The sequence below is a fragment of the Triturus cristatus genome, chromosome 11 (assembly GCF_964204655.1).
Source record: "Triturus cristatus chromosome 11, aTriCri1.1, whole genome shotgun sequence".
Classification (NCBI taxonomy): domain Eukaryota; kingdom Metazoa; phylum Chordata; class Amphibia; order Caudata; family Salamandridae; genus Triturus; species Triturus cristatus.
Window position 1 is genome coordinate 102,853,231 of NC_140594.1, and position 18,270 is coordinate 102,871,500.

General features: G+C 40.5%; 1 protein-coding gene across 1 annotated transcript in view; it reads left to right on the forward strand.

Moving 5' to 3' along the window:
• The window catches only part of LOC146783419 (solute carrier family 2, facilitated glucose transporter member 11-like), an 890,872-nt gene that overhangs the window by 721,678 nt on the left and 150,924 nt on the right, over positions 1–18,270 (forward strand). The gene's annotated exons all lie outside the window — the stretch shown is intronic.

Here is an 18,270-nt window from a genome sequence, read left to right on the forward strand (position 1 = left end):
GGACGATTCAAGACACGAGTGACTAAGTCTCAAGCCAATGGCTGAAGGAAGCTGATCAAAGAAAGCCAACCGTTTAAAGGGGAGCCCCAGAGCTCACGCTCTGTATAATATGAGTGGGACTGTTTAGCAGCTCCGCTCTCAAAAGCCATTCCTAAAAACAAAGGGGCATATTATCAAGACAGGCGATAAAATTATCGCCGCTTTAGCAGCAGAAAACTGCCGCTAAAACGGCGATAATAGGCTTGATAATATGCTCTATGGAATTCCAATTGAAGCTCAGGTTAGATGTGAAGGACATCTAACATGGGCTTCAATTGGAATTCCATAGAGCATATTATCAAGCCCATTATCGCCGTTTTAGCGGCAGTTTTCTGCCGCTAAAGCGGCGATAATTTTATCGCCTGTCTTGATAATATGCCTCCTTGTGTATTGTTAGCAGGAGTCCAGTGTGGGAGAAAAAAAAAACTGCGTCAGCGTAGAGAACTCTTGTTTTTCTGCATTTGCTTTGTGAGTGTTTGAGCTCCTCATATTTTCAATGTCTTCCAGATGACTTGGCAGTCCAGAACATTTAGAGCAGAACAGAAACAAAGTTGTTAGTAAGCTCAGTGAATCACTCTGTTACTACTCTAATAATAGGATTTATCTGCTCCTGGCAATAGTAAGAAGAGAATAATGGTTATTTACCTCGGTGGGTTTGTAGCAGTGTACATAGATGGATTGCTCCCAGCCTTTGGGTCCAAGGGTGAGTTGTATCTGTAGTGGTAAACTTTGCTTTGACGTACCATCTCTGTACCTGTGTTCCTTGTTGGTGATAGCTATATTTTTCTATCAAATGTATGATGCTGTGGTTTGTTGCATTTTGTGTATTTGCCTTTTTCTAGTATGTTCGCTGTTAGTTTGCCCTTAGTTTTTAGGTCGAAACCTACCAGACAGCCCATCTGTGTGGTTCAAAAACATCTTGCATTCATGACCAGAACTTACGTAGGAATGGTTTCCGCCCATTGCATCTGCTTGTTTTCGGTCTTTATTTATTTAGCTTGTTTATCTTGTCTTTGCCCCTCCGGTGGAGCATAGACCCTTTATCACTTCTCTGATGGGCTCTTTCCATTCTTCCACGAGTGCTCTTTTCTGGAAATATATTATTTTTCGTAAAGCTCTCCATGAGAGTCCAGCTGTCTTGCTCATGAGCCTCTCTGCCCAACTCCAGTGCACCACTTCTTTTCCTCTCCCTTGTTCATTTCTCTCCCACCGCTTGTTGGCATTTGCTTTCCCCTGCTCTTATTTTACATTGTGCTTTCTCCCACCTTCTCACCCTCTGTCTCTGTGCTTATGCCCCCACATTCCATGACCATTGCACCCCGCATCCCGCTGATTTGTCGTTTTTTTCCTTTTTAAAGCACTTTTGCGATATTTGCTTTGACCCACTGATAACTTTATACTCCAGCTAGAGATTAATAGTGGTGCTACTTTCCTAGAAATCAGTAAGTTTGGAGTATCTGATCTCACAAGGACAGCTTGCTGCCTGTAAATAAATTCTTACATGTATCCTTCTCTCGCCCCCAGCCGTGCTCCACCTTCTCTCTAGCTCATGTCCTTCTCTCACATCTGCCTTCTCTCCATGTTGCTTTGCCCCCACCCGCTTGCCACCTCAACCCGCTCCCTAATTTTCTAAAAAGTGCTTTTGTGCAAATTTTAAAAAGAACTCTTTTTGGCACATATTATTTACCAATCCATCGCAGATTGGTAAATTTTTTTTAAAAAAATGTGTGCCTCATTTTGTAATAGAAATGATTGTGGGGTAGGAGGAGCACTCCTGTACTTATGCTTTAAGCCTATTTAAACTATGGTGCTACAACACTACACTTGCTGTCAACCAAGTATAAATAAATTGAGAAAACTTCTACAAGTATGTGAACTTGATGGTGTTGTGCACACTTCACTGGGTACTAGAAACCGCGTCTTGTTTAAGACTGCCTCTCGAAACATAAACAATTTGCAACCATTGGTTCGCCACAATTTATATCCAGATAAAATGAAAAAATTGGAAAAACATTTGTCAATTCGTACAACAATACAATTTGTACATATTCAATACATAAATGGAAATATATGCACAATCCTCATTTGAATTGCTGAGTAATGCAAAGATCAGTCCGTGAAATAATATACGATGGCTCATAAATGCCAGATGCATTTCGGGACGTAACTGTCCCTTCGTCAGGGGCCAACCTAAAACAAAGAACGGTTTTTTATACTCCAATAACTGTCACGTCACATTTTATATACGTCCGGGATAACGTTGCCCAACATGCTTCAGGTGAAAGGCTATCTGATCGTTATCTTATGTGATATGAACTGATTATCTAGTGTGACCTTGTGTCTGTACTCCCAATCGTTCACCAGAACAAAAAGGAAGAGATGGTAAAGCTTGTTTAATTACTCCTCTCTGCAGCATTCTATCCAAAGTGGAAAGTGAAAGTCACCATGTGCAAACACCATAGAACAGTCCAGAAGTGGTACTAACATATCCAGCAAAACGACCCACGTCAAGTAAACACAGTAGCTAGTCTGTGGTGTAAACCGCTATCGACCCTACGGAGACGCGGGTGGAAGAAAAAGCCGTGTACTGTTTTATACTCACCAAATAATAGTCCGTGTAACCCGAACTCGATTGGGAAAAACTGTAAAAAATTGTAAGAATCACTGACGTTAATGCTATATCTATGTGTGTGTGGTTGTGTATGTGTGTGTGTGTGGCTGTGTGTGTATGTGTATGTGGCTCTGTGTATGTATGTGTGGCTCTGTGTAAGTGTGGGTGGCTCTGGGTGTGTGTGGGAGGCTCTATATGTGTGTGCCTCTGTGTGTGGCTCTGTGTGGGTGGATTTTTTGTAGGTGGCTCTATGAGTGGGTGGCTCTGTGTGTGGGTAACTCTGTGTGTGTGTGTGTGTAGGTGGCTCTATTTGTGTGTGGGTGGCTCTATTTGTGTGTGGGTGGCTCTATTTGTGTGTGGGTGGCTCTGTGTGTGTGGGTGGCTCTGTGTGTGGGGGTGGCTCTGTGTGTGTGGGTGGCTCTGTGTGTGTGACTGGCTCTGTGTGTGTGGATGGCTCTATTTGTGTGTGGGTGGCTCTGTGTGTGGGTGCAAATGCAATAGGTCTCGCATTTGAGAGTGATTAAGCTATTGACATTGTAAATAATAATGCTGTTTCTTTAAATGTTTTAAAAACAAAAACATAAACAAAAATAATGTCCTGAGCAATGCCAATAGCTCTAACTTTAACAATGCCGAGACCGTTGCATTGTAAATGCTTGTTTATTTTGGTTCCATCAAGAAGGCATTCAGATGTGTCACACATTTGCCATAAATTCTGAACGTTAGCACTCTAGTTGCTCATTAGATCACTGTAGTAAAACTACTGCTCACCAGGGAAGTCTGCTGCTGGTATTCAAAGTGCATGTTTCAGTCTGCATGTCAGTTCGTTTATGAAATAGAAGAGGATTTGAGAAGTCAAAATGTGCCCTAATTTTTCTTTCTGCAGAACTAATCATAATTTCTATGGCAAAATGAACCCCCCCATTTTGTTCCTTTGTAAATTAAATCTTTTAAGTGTTACCACTGTATTCCAATCAAGATGGCTTCAGGTGTGCCATACTTTTGTCATAAGTAAGACTGTTAGCGCTCTAGTTGTTCGTTAGAACACTCTGGGACATTCTGTCATTGGGCTATACTTGGGCTACATCTGGGTGATATTTGGGCTACATTTGGGCTCTTTTGTCTCTGGTGGCCATCTTGGGAGATTTATTTGTTATGAAGTTTACTATTTTCCTCATTTACTGCAGTCTCCTCAGTAGGAAATACTTTCAGTGTTTTACTTGGTTCCATCAAGAAGGCATTCAGATGTGTCACACATTTGCCATACATTCTGAATGTTAGCACTCTAGTTGCTCATTAGATCACTGTAGTAAAGCTACTGCTCACCAGGGAAGTCTGCTGCTTGTATTCAAAGTTCATGTTTCAGTCTGCATGTCAGAATTTTTTTATGACATAGAAGAGGATTTGAGAAGTCAAAATGTGCCCTAATTTTTCTTTCTGCATCACTAATCATAATTTCTATGGCAAAATGAATCCCCTCATTGTGTTCCTTTGTAAATTAAATGTTTTAAGTGTTACCACTTTATTCCATTCAAAATGGCTTCAGGTGTGCCATACTTTTGTCATAAGTAAGACTGTTAGCGCTCTAGTTGTTCGTTAGAACACTCTGGGACATTCTGTCATTGGGCTATACTTGGGCTACATCTGGTTGATATTTGAGCTACATTTGGGCTCTTTTGTCTCTGGTGGCCATTTTGGGAGACCTATTTGTTATGATGTTTCCTAATTTCCTCATTTACTACAGTCTCCTCAGTAGGAAATACTTTCAGTTTTTTATTTTGATTCCATCAAGAAGGCATTCAGAGATGTCACAGATTTGCCATAAATTCAGAATGTTAGCACTCTAGTTGCTTATTAGATCACTGTAGTAAAGCTACTGCTCACCAGGGAAGTCTGCTGCTGGTATTCTAAGTGCATGTTTCAGTCTGCATGTCAGACTTTTTTAATGAAATAGAAGAGGATTTGAGAAGTCACTCAAAATGTGCCCTAATTTTTCTTTCTGCAGAACTAATCATACTTTCTATGGCAAAATGAACCCCCTCATTGTGTTCCTTTTTAAATTAAATGTTTTAAGAATTACCACTTTATTCCAACCAAGTTGGCTTCAGGTGTGCCATACGTTTGTCATAAGTAGGACTGTTAGCGCTCTAGTTGTTCTTTAGAACACTCTGGGAAGCTGCAGTAGAACACAAAGGAATCAACTGACAGTCTCTGCCCTTGTTGAATGTACATGTTTTACTGAGAATGTCAGACTTCATTCTCACATGACTGAGAAAGATAATATGAATTTACAGAAAATATACTCTCAGTTAGCTTATAGATCACCTTCCAAACCTCAGTGGGAAAAGCATGAGAAAATAGTTTTCTCTCAAACATGATTCATGATATCACAGCAGAAGGCTTTTTCACATGGTAAAATCACCTTAGAACACACCACAATTCCTAAAATGAGTATGGTACCATCAACAAATGATTTATAATGTAACTAAAGTCTTAAAACCTTCTATTAACTGCAATGCTTTTTAATGAGGTGCTATCATGTATATTGGTCCCAAGATGGCTGCCAACACTTCTTGGATGAAGTACTGACAGCCAATCAGATCTCACGATGAGATGTGTGGTTAGGCTCCGCCCAGATATATATGTGATTTTACTTTTGATTTTCTCAGGAACTACTGAACGGATTTACACCATTTAAGCAAAAGGCACATGCCTGACCTGAGGACTACCTCTTTGCCAAATTTCAAGTAATTCTGTTCAGCCGTTCGGGCTGTACCTTCGACTAAAGGTCCTATAGGAAAATGCATGGGGAAAACGCGTTTTGGGACCCCCCTTTTTTCTCAGCCCCCGCTTGACGAATCACCCCAAGACTTTCAGGGTAGTTGCTGAGCGTGAGCGGAGCACCCCATTAGTTTTGAGAATTTCACGAAGATAAGTCAACCGGCGCCAAAGTTATTCAAAATAGAATTTTCAGATTTCCTATGCGAACTCGGTCCTAACTATAACTATCTACTGGCGACCGCCAGTAGATAATATAAATGCATATGCATATATATGCATATATATATGTGCATTTGTGTGCATGTACAGAGAGGTAGAGAGGTAGAGGTGTATAGGTAGAGGTGTAGAGGTAGAGAGGTAGAGGTAGAGAGGTAGAGAGCAGTAGAGAGAGAGGTAGAGAGAGGTAGAGAGGTAGAGAGCAGAGAGCGAGTAATCGAGAGTAGAGATTGAGTAGTGAAGAGTAGCAGAGAGTAGTAGAGAAAGTATCAGAGAGTGAGTAGTAGAGAGTGAGTAGTAGAGTGAGTACTAGAGAGTAGTAGAGAGCGAGTAGCAGAGAGCAAGTAGTAGAGAGTGTGTAGTAGAGAGTGAGTAGTGGAGAGTAGTAGAGAGTGAGTAGTAGAGAGAGAGTAGTAGAGAGTGAGAAGTGGAGAGAGTAGTAGAGTAGTAGAGAGTGAGTAGTAGAGTGAGTAGTAGAGAGTAGTTGAGAGCGAGTAGTAGAGAATGAGTAGTGGAGAGTGAGCAGTAGAGAGTAGTAGGGAGTGAGTAGTAGAGAGTGAGTAGTACAGAGTGAGTAGTAGAGAGTAGTAGAGAGTAGTAGAGTGAGTAGTAGAGAATAGTAGAGAGTGAGTAGTAGAGCGAGTTGTAGAGAGTAGTAGAGTAGTAGAGAGTGAGTAGCAGAGAGTGAGTAGTAGAGAGCGAGTAGTAGAGAGTGAGTAGTAGAGAGTGAATAGTAGAGAGTGAGTAGTAGAGAGAGAGCTGTAGAGAGTGAGTAGTAGAGAGTAGTAGAGTGAGTAGTAGAGAGTAGTAGAGAGTGAGTAGTAGAGAGTGAGTAGTAGAGAGTAGTAGAGAGCGAGTAGTAGAGAGTGAGTAGTGGAGAGTGAGTAGTAGAGAGCGAGTAGTAGAGAGTGAGTAGTAGAGAGTGAATAGTAGAGAGTGAGTAGTAGAGAGAGAGTAGTAGAAAGTGAGCAGTAGAGAGTAGTAGAGTGAGTAGTACAGAGTGAGTAGTAGAGAGTAGTAGAGAGTGAGTAGTAGAGAGAGAGTAGTAGAGTAGTAGAGAGTGAGTGGTAGAGAGCAGCAGAGAGTAGTGGAGTGAGTAGTAGAGAGTAATAGAGAGTGAGTAGTAGAGAGTGAATAGTAGAGAGTAGTAGTAGAGAGTAGTAGTAGAGAGTAGTACAGAGAGAGTAGTAGAGAGTGTAGTAGAGAGTGAGTAGTAGAGAGTAGTAGCGAGTGAGTAGTAGAGAGTAGTAGAGAGTGAGTAGTAGAGTAGTAGAGAGTGAGAGGTAGAGAGTAGTAGAAAGTAGTGTAGTGAGTAGTAGAGAGTGAGTAGTAGAGAGTGAATAGTAGAGAGTAGTAGAGAGGGAGTAGTAGAGAGAGTAGCAGTAGACAGTGAGTAGTAGAGCGTGAGTAGTAGAGAGTGAGTAGTAGAGAGTGATTAGTAGAGAGTAGTAGAGAGTGAGTAGTAGAGTAGTAGAGAGTGAGTAGTTGAGAGTGAGTAGTAGAGAGTGAGTAGTAGAGAGTAGTAGAGTAGTACAGAGTGAGTAGTAGAGAGTAGTAGCGAGTGAGTAGTAGAGTAGTAGAGAGTGAGTAGTTGAGAGTGAGTAGTAGAGAGTGAGTAGTAGAGAGTAGTAGAGTAGTACAGAGTGAGTAGTAGAGAGTAGTAGAGAGTGAGTAGTAGAGAGTCAGTAGTAGAGTAGTAGAGAGTAGTCAGTCAGTGTCAGTCAGTGTCAGTCAGTCAGTGTCAGTCAGTCAGTCAGTGTCAGTCAATCAGTGTCAGTCAGTGTCAGTCAGTGTCAGTCAGTCAGTGTCAGTCAATCAGTGTCAGTCAGTGTCAGTCAGTGTCAGTTAGTCAGTCAGTGTCAGTCAGTCAGTGTCAGTCAATCAGTGTCAGTCAGTGTCGGTGTCAGTCAATCTGTGTCAGTCAGTGTCAATATGTCAGTGTCAGTCAGTCAGTGTCAGTCATTCAGTGTCAGCTAGAGCGGCTCTGCTGACCTGGTTCTCTGGCTCTAAAGCAGCTCTGTTGACCTGGTTCTCTCTCTCTAAAGCAGCTCTGCTGACCTGGTTTCTCTGGCTCTACCGCAGGTCTGCTAACCTGGTTCCCTGGCTCTAGAGCAGCTCTGCTGACCTAGTTCTTATGCTACAGAGCAGCTCTGCTGATCTAGTTCTCTGGCTCTACAACAGCTCTGCTGACCTGGTTCTCTGGCTCTAAAGCAGCTCCGCTGACCTAGTTCTATGGCTCTGAAGCAGTTCTGCTGACATGATTCTCTGGCACTATAGCAGCTCTGCTGACCTGTCAGTCAATCAGTGTCAGTCAGTGTCGGTGTCAGTCAATCTGTGTCAGTCAGTGTCAATATGTCAGTGTCAGTCAGTCAGTGTCAGTCATTCAGTGTCAGCTAGAGCGGCTCTGCTGACCTGGTTCTCTGGCTCTAAAGCAGCTCTGTTGACCTGGTTCTCTCCCTCTAAAGCAGCTCTACTGACCTGGTTTCTCTGGCTCTGCAGCAGCTCTGCAGACCTGATTCTCTGGCTCTAAAGCAGCTCTGCTGGCCTGGTTCTCTGGCTCTAAAGCAGCTCTGCTGACCTGGTTCTCTCCCTCTAAAGCAGCTCTGCTGACCTGGTTTCTCTGGCTCTACAGCAGCTCTGCTGACCTGGTTCTCTGGCTCTAGTGCAGCTCTGCTGACCTAGTTCTTAGGCTCTAGAGCAGCTCTGCTGACCTGGTTCTCTGGCTCTACAGCAGCTCTGCTGACCTGGTTTTCTGCACTCATGATGCACACACCCGACTTCGCGAAAATATATTTAGAAATAATATAAGTTTACTATAAGTACAAATATATTATTTTGATGAATATCTTACATAATCTCTTGCCTTAATATGTATATTAAAGACACATACATATCATTTAGGAACATAATTTTTTTTGCGGGAATCGCGCACCCAGCGCGCACCAGCACATATATGATGTCACGCGGGACCCGCAACCGCGCAAACATCTCGTACCGTAATGCATATGTGTCGCAAGTGCGCGGGAGCAGGAGTCGCAGACTGGTCGCATACCAATCGTGCATATCACGTGATATTAAATGTATATGATGTAACTGAAAAACACGCAGCCGTCGCACACCATACACGGATCCTTCATGACTTTTCTAAAATGGCGGCTAGAATGCGCACAGCCACCGTGATGTGTACACTTTGAGTGCGCGACTCCGAAAAAAATTGGATTTTTTTAAAGAAAATAATATAAATATATTAAAATAAAAAATGAAAACAAGAAAATTAATCAATATTTCAATTTTAATAAAACATAATGTATTTTTGCAATTTTCAGAAAAATATATAATGTTATTTAATGATTAAAATATTTATAAATAAACAGTTAAAAAACTGTAGAAAATCAGTACAAAAAAAGATATAACTACTACCACACTTAAAAGTTAGCATTTAAAAAACCTTTGAAATTCACTGAAAAACAACATAGGTTTCAGAGACGTTATAGTTAGAAATTAGCATTTAAAAAACCTTAGAAATTCCCAGAAAAAAACATAGGTTTCAGGGGTGTTATAGTTAGCTGCTCATTTCACTCATACAAAACCATAGAAATTCCTCCGTTATAGTTAGTTCTGCTAACTATAACTCACGCGCCCGCAATGCACTGCTGATGATGTCACATATTGCATCATTCATGACATGGTCAGTGACATCACTGATGACATCTCAAATCACATCACTGATGACATCATCCACTTGACAATCTGATACACCTCATCATACACTAGTATAACCTTTCATCACTTACTGTAAAATACAGAGTACCATATTTGAAACCATTGACACACCAATATCAGTTACTACATACCCACTCACTGATTCCTAAGTCTACACACACAACTACCCATTCAACAACAGAATCATCTATACATGCAGTCATTAATTAATAGAACACTATCAAATGCACTTATACACATATATAGACATTGACACATCAGCAGTCTCCTTAGTCGGTTATGCAGTCATCCTACTCACTCATGAAAAAAATGTATCGCACTGAAATTTACTCACTTACACAATTATCCAACAACACCTCATTTATTCAAACACATAGTAACTCATCGTTAATATGTTAAAAAAGCACCATTACAATTATACACTCATTCATATAGTTACTCTCACAATCACTGACTCTTACACATACTTATTTATATACACCAACTCTCACATACAATGCCTTTTATTTTTTTACTTTGTTGAAGATGTACAACTAAAACATATATTCGCTCACCAACACACAAATAAATACACTCAGTCACCCAAACAACTGTTTCCACATGCACTCTTAAACCCATACACCTAGTCAATCAACCATTCACACATCTATGCATAGAGTTACACACACCCCATCCAACCACACACAAACTCAGTGTCCCATACAAATACTCACCCAACTAATCAATAACTAATATACACACTCATGTAGTTAGTGACCAACTGATGCAGCATGTTATACAACAACAGAGACAGTGCTGCACACATTCACATAGTTTAGTTACTAATCCATGTATTAAGTGAGACACTGTTAATTACTCACTTAAAAAGACAGTCAGACAGCTACTAAATCCTCCATCTAGACAGTTATATATCCACTCAATCTTCAATACAGATTGGTATATATATAATACATATTTAAATTTCAACCTAAACCACATTCAGTGGATGATGTCATCAGTGATGTCATCAGAGATGTCATTTGAGATGTCATCAGTGATGTCACTGACCATGTCATGAATATGCAATATGTGACATCATTAGCAGTGCATTGAGGGCACGTGAGTTATAGTTAGCAGAACTAACTATAACGGAGGAATTTCTATGGTTTTGTACGGGTGAAATGGGCAGCTAACTATAACACCTCTGAAACCTATGGTTTGTTCTGTGAATATATATATATCCACAGAAAAAACCATAGGTTTCAGGGGTGTTATAGTTAGCTGCCCATTTCACTCGTACAAAACCATAGAAATTCCTCCGTTATAGTTAGTTCTGCTAACTATAACTCACACGCCCGCAACTGTCTAGATGGAGGATTTAGTAGCTGTCTGACTGTCTTTTTAAGTGCGTAATTAAAAGTGTCTCACTTAATACATGGATTAGTAACAAAACTATGTGAATGTGTGCAGCACTGTCTCTGTTGTTGTATAACATGCTGCCTCAGTTGGTCACTAACTACATGAGTGTGTATATTAGTTATTGATTAGTTGGGTGAGTATTTGTATGGGACACTGAGTTTGTGTGTGGTTGGATGGGGTGTGTGTAACTCTATGCATAGATGTGTGAATGGTTGATTGACTAGGTGTATGGGTTTAAGAGTGCATGTGGAAACAGTTGTTTGGGTGACTGAGTGTATTTATTTGTGTGTTGGAGAGAGAATATATGTTTAGTTGTACATCTTCAACAAAGTGAAAAAATAAAAGGCATTGTATGTGAGAGTTGGTGTATATAAATAGGTTTGTGTAAGAGTCAGTGATTGTGAGAGTAAATATATGAATGAGTGTATAATTGTAAAGGTGCTTTTTTAACATATTAACGATGAGTTACTATGTGTTTGAATAAATGAGGTGTCGTTGGATAATTGTGTAAGTGAGTAAATTTAAGTGCGATACATTTTTTTCATGAGTGAGTAGGATGACTGCATAACCGACTAAGATGACTGCTGATGTGTCAATGTCTATATATGTGTGTAAGTGCATTTGATAGTGTTCTTTTAATTAATGACTGCTTGTATAGATTATTCTGTTGTTGAATGGGTAGTTGTGTGTGTAGACTTAGGAATCAGTGAGTGGGTATGTAGTAACTGGTATTGGTGTGTCAATGGTTTCAAATATGGTACTCTGTATTTTACAGTGAGTGATGAAAGTTTATAATAGTGTACGATGTGGTGTATCGGATTGTCAAGTGGATGATGTCATCAGTGATGTCATTTGAGATGTCATCAGTGATGTCATCAGTGATGTCACTGACCATGTCATGAATGATGCAATATGTGACATCATCAGCAGTGCATTGCGGGCGCGTGAGTTATAGTTAGCAGAGCTAACTATAACGGAGGAATTTCTATGGTTTTGTACGAGTGAAATGGGCAGCTAACTATAACACCCCTGAAACCTATGGTTTTTTCAGTGAATTTCTAAGGTTTTTTAAATGCTAATTTCTAACTATAACGTCTCTGAAACCTATGTTTTTTTCAGTGAATTTCAAAGGTTTTTTAAATGCTAACTTTTAAGTGTGATAGTAGTTATATCTATTTTTTTGTACTGATTTTCTACAGTTTTTTAACTGTTTATTTATAAATATTTTATTCATTAAATAACATATATATTTCTAAAAATTGCAAAAAAACATTTTTTAATTAAAACTGAAATATTGATTAATTTTCTTGTTTTCATTTTTTATTTTAATATATTTAAATCATTTTCTTTAAAAACAAATTCAATTTTTTTTCGCAGTCGCGCACTCAAAGTGTACACATCACGGTGGGTGCGCGCATTCTAGCCGCCATTTCAGAAAAGTCATGAAGGACCCGCGTATGGAGTGCGACTGCTGTGTGTTTTTCAGTTACATCATATACATTTAATATCACGTGATATGCGCGATTGGTATGCGACCAGTCTGCGACTCCTGCTCCCGCGCATTCGTGACACATGCGCATTACGGTACCAGATGTTTGCGCGCTTGCGGGTCCCGCGTGACATCATATACGTGCTGGGGCGCGCTGGGTGTCCGACTCCCGCAAAAAAAATGTATGTTCCAAAATGATATGTATGTGTCTTTAATATACATATTAAGGCAAGAGATTATGTAAGATATTCATCAAAATAATATATTTGTACTTATAAGAAACTTATATTATTTTTAAATATATTTTCGCGAAGTCGGGTGCGTGCGTCGTGAGTGCAGAAGACCAGGTCAGCAGAGCTGCTGTAGAGCCAGAGGACCAGGTCAGCAGAGCTGCTCTAGAGCCTACAAACTAGGTCAGCAGAGCTGCTCTAGAGTCAGAGAACCACGTCAGCAGTGCTGCTGTAGAGCCAGAGAAACCAGGTCAGCAGAGCTGCTTTAGAGGGAGAGAACCAGGTCAGCAGAGCTGCTTTAGAGCCAGAGAACCAGGCCAGCAGAGCTGCTTTAGAGCCAGAGAACCAGGTTAGCAGAGCTGCTTTAGAGCCAGAGAACCAGGTCAGCAGAGCTGCTCTAGAGCCAGAGAACCAAATCAGCAGAGCTGCTTTAGAGCCATAGAACCAGGTCAGCAGGGCTGCTTTAGAGCCAGAGAACCAGGTCAGTAGAGCTGCTCTAGAGCCTAAGAACCAGGTCAACAGAGCTGCTCTAGAGCCAGAGAACCAGGTCAGCAGAGCTGCTGCAGAGCCAGAGAAACCAGGTCAGTAGAGCTGCTTTAGAGGGAGAGAACCAGGTCAGCAGAGCTTCTATAGAGCCAGAGAACCATGTCAGCAGAACTGCTTCAGAGCCATAGAACTGGGTCAACGGAGCTGCTTTAGATCCAGAGAACCAGGTCTGCAGAGCTGTTGTAGAGCAAGAGAACTAGATCAGCAGAGCTGCTCTGTAGCATAAGAACTAGGTCAGCAGAGCTGCTCTAGAGCCAGAGAACCAGGTCTGCAGACCTGCTGTAGAGCCAGAGAAACTAGGTCAGCAGAGCTGCTTTAGAGAGTGAGAACCAGGTCAGCAGAGCTGCTTTAGAGCCAGAGAACCATGTCAGCAGAGCTGCTCTAGCTGATACTGACTGACTGACACTGACTGACTGACACTGACTGACTGACACTGACTAACACTGATTGACACTGACTGACACTGATTGACTGACACTGACTGACTGACACTGATTGACTGACACTGACTGACTGACACTGATTGACTGACACTGTCTGACACTGATTGACTGACACTGACAGACTGAATGACACTGACTGACTGACATTGACTGACACTGACACTGACTGACTACTCTCTACTACTCTACTACTGACTCTCCACTACTCTCTACTACTCTCTCTCTACTGCTCACTCTCTACTACTCACTCTCTACTACTCTCTTCAACTCACTCTCTACTACTCTACTACTCTCTACTACTCACTCTCTACTACTCACTCTCAACTACTCACTCTTTACTACTCTACTGCTCACTCTCTACTACTCACTCGCTACTACTCTCTACTGCTCACTCTCTACTACTCACTCTCTACTACTCACGCTCTACTACTCTCTACTACTCACTTTCTACTACTCTCTACTATTCACTCTCTACTACTCACTCTCTACTACTCACTCTACTACTTTCTACAACTCTCTACCACTCACTCTCTACTACTCTACTCCTCACTCTCTACCACTCTCTACTACTCACTCGCTACTACTCTCTACTACTCACTCTCTACTACACTCTCTACTACTCTCTCTCTCTACTACTCTCTACTACTACTCTCTACTATTCACTCTCTACTACTCACTCTCTACTACTCTCTACTACTCACTCTACTACTCTCTGCTGCTCTCTAGCACACACTCTCTACTACTCTACTACTCTCTCTCTACTACTCACTTTCTACTACTCTCGCTCTACTACTCTCTACTACTCACTCTCTACTACTCACTCTACTACTCTCTACTACTCACTCTCTACTACTCTCTCACTACTACTCACTCTCTACTATTCACTCCTACTACTCACTCTCTACTACTCGCTCTCTACTACTCACTCTCCACTACTCACTCTCTACTACTCACTCTCTACTACTCTCTACTACTCACTCTCTACTACTCACTCTCTACTACTCTCTACTACTCTCTCTGCTACTCACTCTCTACTACTCACTCTCTACTACTCTACTACTCTCTACTACTCGCTCTACTACTCACTCTCTACTATTCTCTACTACTCACTCAACTACTCTCTCCTACTCTCTACCACTCACTCTCTACTACTCTACTACTCACTCTCTACTACTCTCTCTCTACTACTCACTCTCTACTACTCACTCGCTACTACTCTCTACTACTCACTCTCTACTACACTCTCTACTACTCTCTCTCTACTACTCTCTACTACTACTCTCTACTATTCACTCTCTAATACTCTCTCTACTACTCTCTACTACTCACTCTACTACTCTCTGCTGCTCTCTAGCACTCACTCTCTACTACTCTACTACTCTCTCTCTACTACTCACTCTCTACTACCCTCTCTCTACTACTCTCTACTACTCACTCTCTACTACTCACTCTCTACTACTCACTCTACTACTCTCTACTACTCACTCTCTACTACTCTCTCTCTACTACTCACTCTCTACTATTCACTCTCTACTACTCACTCTCTACTACTCGCTCTCTACTACTCACTCTCCACTACTCACTCTCTACTACTTGCTCTCTACTACTCACTCTCTACTACTCACTCTCTACTACTCTCTACTACTCTCTCTGCTACTCCCTCTCTACTACTCACTCTCTACTACTCTACTACTCTCTACTACTCGCTCTACTACTCACTGTCTACTATTCTCTACTACTCACTCTACTACTCTCTCCTACTCTCTACCACTCACTCTCTACTACTCTACTACTCACTCTCTACTACTCTCTTTCTACTACTCACGCTCTCCTACTCACTCTCTACTACTCTATACTACTCACTCTGTACTACTCTCTACTACTCACTCTGTACTACTCACTCTCTACTACTCACTCTCTACTACTCTCTACTGCTCACTCTCCACTACTGATTCTCTACTACTCACTCTCAACTACTCTCTACTACTTACTCTACTACTCACTCTCTACTACTCTACTACTCTCTCTACTTCTCACTCTCTACTACTCTCTCTACTACTCACTCTCTACTACTCACTCTCTACTACACACTCTCTACTACTTGCTCTCTGCTACTACTAACTCTCTACTACTCTCTAGTACTCACTCTAATACTCACTCTCTACTACTCTCTACTACTCACTCTCTACTAATCCACTACTCTCTACTACTCACTCTCTACTACTCACGCTCGACTACTCTACTACTCTCTACTACTCTCTCTCTACTACTCACTCTCTACTACTCACTCTCTACTACTCTCTACTACTCACTCTCTACTACTCTCTACTACTCACTCTCTACTACTCTCTCTACCCCTCTCTACTACTCACTCTCTACTACTCTCTACTACTCACTCTCTACTACTCTCTCTCTACTACTCTCTACTACTCACTCTGCTACTCACTCTCTACTACTCTCTACTACTCACTCTCTACTACTCACTCTATACTACTCTCTACTACTCACTCTCTACTACTCTCTACTACTTTCTACTACTCACTCTACTACTCACTCTCTACTACTCTCTACTACTCACTCTCTAATACTCACTCTCTACTACTCACTCTCTACTACTCACTCTACTACTCTCTACTACTCACTCTCTGATACTTTCTCTACTACTCTCTACTACTCACTCTCTACTCTCTATTACTCTCTCTCTACTCTCTACCTCTCTACCTCTCTCTCTACTACTCTCTACCTCTACCTCTCTACCTCTACACCTCTACCTATACACCTCTACCTCTCTACCTCTCTGTACATGCACACATACGCACATATATATATGCATATCTATGGATATGCATTTATATATGTATGTGTATATATATATATCACTGAAAAAACCATAGGTTTCACACACGTTATAGTTAGGAATTAGCATTTAAAAAACCTTAGAAATTCAGTGAAAAAACCATAGGTTTCACACATGTTATAGTTAGCTGGACATTTTACTCGTAACAAACCAATGAAATTGCCCCGTTATAGTTAGTTCAGCTAACTATAACTCGCGCGCCCGCAATGCACTGCTGATGACGTCACATATTACATCACTCATGACATGGTCAGTGACATCACTCATGACATCACTGATGACATCTCAAATGACATCACTGATGACATCACTGATGACATCATCCAGTGAATGTGTGTTTTTCTGAAAATTAAATATGTTTTATATATGTGTATCTCAAGGTCGATGGAAGAATAAATGGGTATATAAGTGTCTAAATGGATGATTTGTTTTTGAAAAATTGATTGTGTTACTGACTGATTAAGTGTATCTCTCACTTTGTGTATAAGTGGCTGCATGGGTTGGTGAGTAGCTACATGGGTGTCTATATAGGTTATTAGTTGTTTTTTTGAGTATCAGTCTGAGTGTCTGTATGGTACGGTGGGGGGTATTACGTAGTGCATAGATGCATGAATGAGTGACTCACTGTTTGTATGTGTTGAAGACAGCATGTGTGCAGGACTGTATGTGTGGATGAGTGTGTGTATGGGTGTGTTATTGAGTGAATGACTGTCTCAATAGTGTCTTCAGGAGTAACTACATATGTTTTTAACTAGTATATGTGACTATTGGTGTATATATGTGAGTATATTTGAGAGGGAGAGATTGAAAGAGTTCCTGTATGAATAAGTATGTGTTTCTATAAGTGATTGTTTAAAAGACTAAGTATGTGTAAGTTTCCGTAGAAGTAAGTATGGTGGTGTGTGTATTACTGTATATGCAAGTAAATGTATGTTTTATTCTTTATTAGCATGAGTGACTATGTGTGTGAGTAACTCTATGGATGAGTGGCATTGTGTAACAGGATGTATAGATGTATGAGTACATATGATGAGTGAGTACATGTATGAGTGACTGTATAGGACTGTTGGTGAATGAGTGGATGTGTATGTGGATCTTAGAATTACTGAAGAGGTTGTTGTAACTGGTATTGGTATGTCCATTGTTTTGAAATTTTTAGTCTCTATTTTTGAATGTGTGTATCAAAGCTTATATTAAGGTGAGAGGAGGTCTGCCACTCTATCACAAGGATGATGTCATCAGTGATGTCATCAGTGATGTCATTTGAGATGTCATCAGTGATGTCATGAGTGATGTCACTGACCATGTCATGAGTGATGTAATATGTGACGTCATCAGCAGTGCATTGCGGGCGCGCGAGTTATAGTTAGCTGAACTAACTATAACGGGGCAATTTCATTGGTTTGTTACGAGTAAAATGTCCAGCTAACTATAACATGTGTGAAACCTATGGTTTTTTCACTGAATTTCTAAGGTTTTTTAAATGCTAATTCCTAACTATAACGTGTGTGAAACCTATGGTTTTTTCAGTGAATTTCTAAGGTTTTTTAAATGCTAATTCCTAACTATAACGTGTGTGAAACCCATGGTTTTTTCAGTGAATTTGAAAGGTTTTTTAAATGCTAATTCCTAAATATAACGTGTGTGAAACCCATGGTTTTTTCAGTGAATTTGCAAGGTTTTTTAAATGCTATTTTTTTTTTTATTCTTCATTTTTTTCAAATATATTTTTAATTTAATTTTCTTATCTTTTATAAAGACTATGCTTAAATTTTTAAAATCCTTAAATATTTTTTTTATATATATTTTTTAAAATAAACATGTAAAATTTATTTCCAGTTTTTTTTTTTTTTTTTTTTATTTTTTTTTATAGTACGCGTACCGTAAGCTCACGGTAAGCGTACGGTTTACGCAACGCCCGTAATCTATCTACGCTG